The sequence below is a fragment of the Cololabis saira genome, chromosome 8, assembly GCF_033807715.1.
Source record: "Cololabis saira isolate AMF1-May2022 chromosome 8, fColSai1.1, whole genome shotgun sequence".
NCBI lineage: Eukaryota > Metazoa > Chordata > Actinopteri > Beloniformes > Belonidae > Cololabis > Cololabis saira.
Window position 1 is genome coordinate 17,740,709 of NC_084594.1, and position 7,164 is coordinate 17,747,872.

The following is a 7,164-nucleotide window of genomic DNA, read 5'->3' on the forward strand; positions in this document are numbered from 1 at the left end:
TTTCACTTTAAATGAATTTCAGTATCTTGAGCCCGAGGCCATATTGAATGCCATATCAAACTGCATCCACAACATGATAAGAGGGTTATCTATGCACATTTGAGTTGCTTTATTCTAATTTTTCCTACGGTCTGCCGTCTTGTTGACACTTTTAAAGACATGTAGCCATATATTATTCATCCAGGGACACGTTTGGCCTTCAGGTGCCCTCTGCTGTAGAGCCGCCGCGGAAATGTTAATCCCCAACAGTGGTGAGATGTTGGATAAATCACATTCATCAAGGACACAGTACGAGTAACCTCTGCCTTCCACCCTCTGTTGGCGCTCAAAGCACAGGAGAGAACCTCCCGCGTGCGTGTGGCGTTCAACGGCATCGCCGAACGCAGATAAGGAAGTTCTTTATGTGTCGAGCAGATGATGGTTTTGTTTATCGGGGAAAAATACCGAGTTTCCATAAAGCGCTGCAAGAATTTATGTCAAACCTAGATCTTAAATTGACGATCATCTTTTTTCGACATTGTGGGGCACAAATTTTCAAGGTTTTGACAACATTAGAAGACCTATAAATAAATGAGACATAAACTGTCTGTTGTTTTTACACATGCTGATAAATTCCAGTATCAAGGTTTCTGTGCACATTCTCTCTTGTTCCACCTATTTTCCCAATGTCGTCATTTATTGTTGCAATATTTAACATACATTAAATTATCATTATGTATTACATGCATTTATATTCCAACACCAGCACACCCATAATTATGGAGGACCGAAACTGACATAATTCAAAATAAAAGCAGAAATATATATATTTTGTTTTTCCTTTTCCTCATACATGCATCCCTTGTTTTTACATTCCCTCGTCTCCTCTTTTTACTTGACCCTTATGCATTTCTTCCTCAATATGCAAATGAGGAGGGCTGCCCTTCGTGGTGCAGCTCCTCTACTATTGGTCAATAAACAGGAAGAAGCAGGATCCTTCCTGAATGATTCTCCTGTCCCAACGCTCTATTATATCGTTGAAATTTGAATATATATGTGCATAGATAATCTAAATGGGATGCAGAAAAATAAACAAGGCATTTATTATTCCCAGGATTTACTATCGTGATTTCTTACAATCAAGATTTGAAAAGCCTCAAACTGATCTGAAATGGAAAATAGTTTTGATGAGAATTAGTGGGAAAGGTCATATTTATCTAATTGTGGACTCTTTTCTGCAGGCATCCTTTCTTGTGCAGCCAGTTTTTATTTGTATGTATGTATGTATGTATGTACATGTATGTATGTAGGTGTAACATTGTCATAGTTTACTAGAGAGGGTGCGAGACCAGGCTCGGGAACATAGTTTAACATCCTTATAAAATAGAGCGCTCATTTTTGTGCTCATTACTCATTCAATATGGACTCATACATGGCAAACCTTTCTGTGATACCATTTCCAATGCTCATCTAAAAAAAAAAGTTATTTAATCCCCAGAATCAATTGAAAATCAACACATTCCTTAATATCAAGTATTTTCAAGTTTTCTTTGCTACAGAAGCAACAGTCCTAAATCTATGTTCTACGGCTTTGGGCATATTACTGTCTCAGACTCCTAATAACAATAAAAGAGGATAGTGGGAGTTGCTGCTGTCTTGACTTTGACTGAAGGGAGACCTTATGGCCTTATGCAAACAGGACTTCCTGCCTGGGACATAACAAAGCCTTTCAAACTAAAGCCTTTCAAACGTCATCCTTCAGGATCCAAGCCAAGGCCAATATATCACCGTGGTTACCTTCTCTTTGACCACTGAAGACAAACAACTGAACAACTTTCAGAGTCCAAGCAAATGCAGGGGCTAGAAAAACTCTGAATTAACTTATTCTTCTCATCAATTTACCATAAAATGTGCTCCAAATCAGAGACCATAACAGACAAACATAATTCCTCAGCCGAGAAGAATTAAATGGATATAACTTCTTATATCTTTATTGACCACATCCATGAAATATTCACAGTGCAGAAGGGAAAAGTAAGTGAACAAGCTAAGTGGAGTCAATAGTTTAAACATCTGGACTCCAATTTATGAAAGAAGTCTGGAGGTGTGGTTTAGAGCTACTCTGGTTGATAAATGTTTCATTTTGGTGTCCAATGAAAATAATCTGCTGATGTAAAATTTGCACAAAAATAAAATAATCAAGAGAAAGAGAGATCTCTGAGGAGTACTTGATCTTAATGAATCTGAAAAGGGATCAAAATAAATACCAAACGTGTTTAGGCATCCATTAGTCCACTGTTTGAAAAAGTGCCAACAAATGGAGACACTTTAGTGATGTGGTTCCAACCAGCGGGCGTCCAGCCAAGGCACAATGCACACTGAACAATAGCAGAGCACCCATCATGACTTGGGCTTGCCTCACCGCCTTGGGGAATTCACCGCTGAGTGGAAAATTAATTCCCAGGTTTGTCAAAACATCCAAAAGGATAATGTCAGGGTACCTGTCTGCAGGCTCCAGCTTGGTAGTCGATGCAGCCAGGGATGCACTGATTTAGCATTACTGTCAGACATCTGGCCAAACACTGCCTACATAATGAGTAATAGTAATAATTTTAAAAATGCTCGCCAACACCCCTGTTTGCAGCAGAATCAGCGATTATATTCATATCAAAATAACTCGCGTCCGTGCATGACGTTGAAGTGAGCACGTGCCAAGTGACAATAAAACGCATGTGATTTCCTTGGAATAAGCTGGTTTTCATCATTATTTTCATTAAAATGAGATACACTCGTCTTTTAAGTCACAAAAAATAGGAAAAAGAAATGTGGAAAAACTTAAAAAATAATCACAATGTCTGCACTGAATGTTTAATGGGTGCTTTTGAGAAAGTCTTTAGGAATTATAATTGTTAGTATGTTATGATTTATAGCACACTGTGTTCGGCTGTTATGGGGACTTGAATCAGAGCATATTTTATGTCCTGATGTAACAGAGAATAAATAAAATACTAAGAGTTCACATACTAACCTTTTGCCACTCCATTTTAATAATAAATAATTATTTTGATCTATGTAGAATCAGTGGTTTAGGATCACCATCAGGTCTCGGCAGCTATGCAAATCAAGGGCACTGGTGTCAGAACACAGAAATCAGGGCTGAAAAAGTAAGGCTGACCCTACGCATCAAAGCTAACCCTCCATACAACAGCTTGCACAAAACAAAATCCACCTTTTGAGAGATGCTGCAGGATGAACTTCAGAGAGGTTTTCAGAGACGCACCATCCAACAAATGTGTCTGGGATGAAGCAGTTCTGTAAAGAGGAATGAACGCTGTGCAGGTCTGATGAAGAGCAACCACAGGTTGCTGCCTCCAAAAGTGGTTCAACTAGCTATTAAATCCAAAGTGTTTATCTACTTCTTCCTCAGGCACTGTGAGTGTTTAACGGGTGTGTTCAGTAAGGATACGAGAACGTAATCGTTCGCATGTTATCTGCTCAAGTACATTATGTTTGTCTGTTAATGTGATTTAGATCATATCACATTCTACAATAAATAAAGCCAGAAAGCCAGTTAATTTCCAAAGGTTTGCCTGCTATTTCCTCACAGCTGTACTTGGTAGACAAACATCCTTCTGATTAACTTCCACGGTGCAATATTACCATGTATATTTTTCTTGCTGTATTGTGTAATCACGGAAAGGAAGCAGATAAGATGCAGGTTACTTCAGGAGGGCATGACCTTTGCTTCTCCGCCAGTGCCTAGATAATCCTTACTCCAGTTAATCAATGTGCCACATGCCAAAATCTAACCAAGCCAACCTGTGAAGTCAAGGAGCTCACGCTGGTTCAACATGGAGAGGCAGGTCTTGCTTCCAGCTTCAAAGGGAATGCAGTGTGATTTTGCAGAGCACAAGTGATAAGGATCAGAATTGATTTAGAAAAGGGTGTTGACAAATGCTTACCAAAACTGTGGTATCTACTGTGCCAGCCTGATCTTGCTCCAAAGCAACACTATCACTGTAAGAACCGCAGCAGGTAAAGAAAAACCCCAGCTGCATAAATTAAACTTGACTAAACCTGAAAAACTACATGCAAACTAAATTCATTTGGAGGTTCTTGGATCCCTACTGTGTTTGCTGTGATATTGTGAAGCTTAAGCAAACAATACAAAACTTTCACTTCCACTGTACAACCTGGGCAGTTGCTCCTTTTGAACAACGCACTGCTCGAATCAGACACGGGGTTTGAAAATAAACTCCTGAACAAAAAGTGTTCAGCTGAGAAAATCTCATGCAGTGCTTTTTTTTTTTTCATGCAGTGCTTTTAATGTTATCCCAACTACCTCTTCCCATAACTCCAAGCAAACTATTGCACCAGAGTGTGATTGTGGTGCGGCTGATTTGGCCTCTGGGTGCTTTATCAGATGAGCGCAACAGGAAGTAAGTTTTGTTTGGGTAATGTGATGTGAGCGTGACAGCCGAATACTGTAGATAAGCCTCACTGTACATTCCTTCTGCAAGTTAATTATTTAGCATTCTCAGGTGATTGTAGTTGTCTTATTATATTGTACACTGGTGGAGTTCTTTGAGGGCGTGTCACCGCTATCAAGTGACCGATTGTGCTACGGCCGCCCGGGCCTAACATCTGTGCATACGATGATGGCGTGAGTACAAGTTTTCATCTACTCAAAAGGAGAAGGCGCCCAATTGATAGAGAGGTCTTTGTGGTGGCTTCGAGCCATGCATGCATGCTTTGTCGACGTCTGTTGGAACCGCTCGGCTGTGACTAAGGAGAAAAAAATTTGATACAGACTCCGTGGACTTTCTTTGAAGGAAAAAAGAAAAAAAAAAGAGAGGAAAAAGCTCTTGGACATCCGGCAAACTGGAGCAAAAACAGTTCTCTAGCCCAAAATGCAAATGAGTTGGGTCAGAGCAGAGACTTGTGTCAGAGGTCCCCCGGCTCCCCCTCTCTCTCCCAGCCCTCACCTCCCTGGGTCCCCCTCCTCTATTCTGCTATGTGGGGCGGCGTGACATCCATCCTGGGGGAGGCTATTGTGCAGCCGGTGGCTGGTGTAGGCCGGGCTCAGGCCCTGGATCTCTCTCTAGTTTGAGTTTGAGTTTGAGTTTATTCACAATACCAGAATAATAATTATAATAATACAATTGAATTAAACGGGTAGAGTGAATGGGTCCCCCAAGGAAGCTAGGAAAGCTTATAGGTGGGGGCCCATAGTTCATATAAGGGTGAGGGTATAAAGCAGTTACCATCCGTAAAGAGATGGTGATGGATAAATGCATACAAGTACACAAAAAAACACTTAACATACATACTTAACATTACATACACATACAGTCTAGGGGTGGGCAAAAATATCGATATGGCAATATATCGCGATACTTTTCCAGCCGATTCAATATCGATATAAAAAATTTGAATATCGTTTTTTTTTTTTTTTTTTTTTTTTTTTCATGTTTTTATTATTGTCATTATAATCTGATGAACGTGCAACTCGGATTTTAAGATCCATCACTATCATCTGATGTACATATATACAACTTGGATTTTAAGATGTGTAATGCATTTTAAATTTTTCGGTGAACTATGTAGAATATAATAATCGGGATATCGCATAATCGGGATATCGCAATGTGTATCGTATCGTGGCTCAAGTATCGTGATGCGTATCGTATCGTGAGGTCCTTCCCAATACCCACCCCTAATACAGTCACACACATACGTCCCAGCAGTCCATGAAGAAGCATTTTAAATTATATATAGGTTAGTAAAAGATTATTTTTTAGTTGTCTTTTAAACTTGGAGATAGAACGCAACACCTTGAGGCCATCATCATCAATCCTATTCCAAATCTGCAGCCCCCTGCAAACAACACTCATACTGGCGCGCACATGTCGGCGACATTTCCCTAATATGAGTGGTTTGATTCTTGTTTGGTACGTGTGCTGAGGACTGGAGATTGGCACACGACTACTAAGTCTAGGGTTGAGCCTGTTGACAATTTGAAACATAAGACAAGCATTATGATAATTGTTTAACTCAGCCAGTCTTAAGTCTACAGCCTGGGGGAGTAGGATCAGTGGGATCGGTGTGAGAGGTGCTCCTGGAAACCAGAAAACCAGAGGCGTGGACCCGGGATGAGCCAGCAACACCTCTCGCATCCTTCCTGGATCCCGGCGTCTTCTCATCACCCCCCCTTGCTATCATAACAAGGCCTCACACCCTGGCTAACGCTCAATTATCCGTGATGGTATGCACTCTTCATCCTCCATCCTCCATCCTCCATCCTCTCCTCCTCCTCCACGTCGTCTTGTCCTCTCGGCCGCCCCGTAGCTGTCAGACTGAGCCACAGAGATGATGCTACAAAGATGATGCTACAGAGATGATGCTACAGAGATGATGCTACAGAGATGAAGTCACAGAGATGAAGCCACAGAGATGCAGAGACCAGCACTCCCACCCCCCTCTCCCCTCCATCACTGAACCCCCACCTCCTCCCTTTGGACAAAGCTGCTGTCTTTGCAGCTCGCTGAACGTGATCAGGGAGGAGAGGACGAAAAGGAAATGCATAATGAAGGAATCCAGGGAGGGAGGAGTGTTTTTTTGAGAGAATAATAAAACACATGCGTCTCACCTTCTCTTCCTGAGCAGTGCTGTCCTCCCAGAAGCTCCAGCCACTCCTCGGTGACCCTTTAATCCTTGTAAACAGACATGGACTCCCTCAGCACACCACCGGCTCCGGGACACACATCTCTGCAAGAGGCTGGAAATCTCCCGTGCTGTTTACTTTCCCACAACTTCTCCCCTGCACCGTGTGAACGAGCGGCTATCCCTCCCCCTTTTACCTCTGTCCGTTTCTGTTCCTCCTCCCTTCTCTGTCCCTGTTTTTTCTCCCTCTTAACCCCTCAGCCCATGCAGTTTCTGTCCTTTCTTTAGTTTTCTCCCTCCTCCCATCCTACAAACCCCTGCTGCTGTCCACGCAGCGGCACAAAGCGGGGGTGAAGGCTCTGCGTGACAGCTGACCAATGGGAGAGCGGCGAGGTCGAGCATCCGGCCAATGGGAAGCCTCGGGGCTCGCGTTTGGACCAATCACAGGAGAGGAGAGGGACAAGTGGGCGGGACTAAGGGAATTAGGGGCAGAACTGTCGCAAAAACTTCCTGTCTGGGATA

General features: G+C 42.3%; 1 protein-coding gene across 3 annotated transcripts in view; it reads right to left on the minus strand.

Annotated features, from left to right (window-relative positions):
• The window catches only part of arhgef10la (Rho guanine nucleotide exchange factor (GEF) 10-like a), a 164,678-nt gene extending 157,742 nt beyond the window's left edge, over positions 1 to 6,936 (minus strand). For all 3 annotated transcript variants that reach the window (XM_061726952.1, XM_061726951.1, XM_061726950.1), the window contains exon 1: positions 6,629 to 6,936. The gene's annotated coding sequence lies outside the window, so the exon portion shown is untranslated. The remainder of the gene's footprint in view (positions 1 to 6,628) is intronic.
• Positions 6,937 to 7,164: the final 228 nt, after the last annotated feature.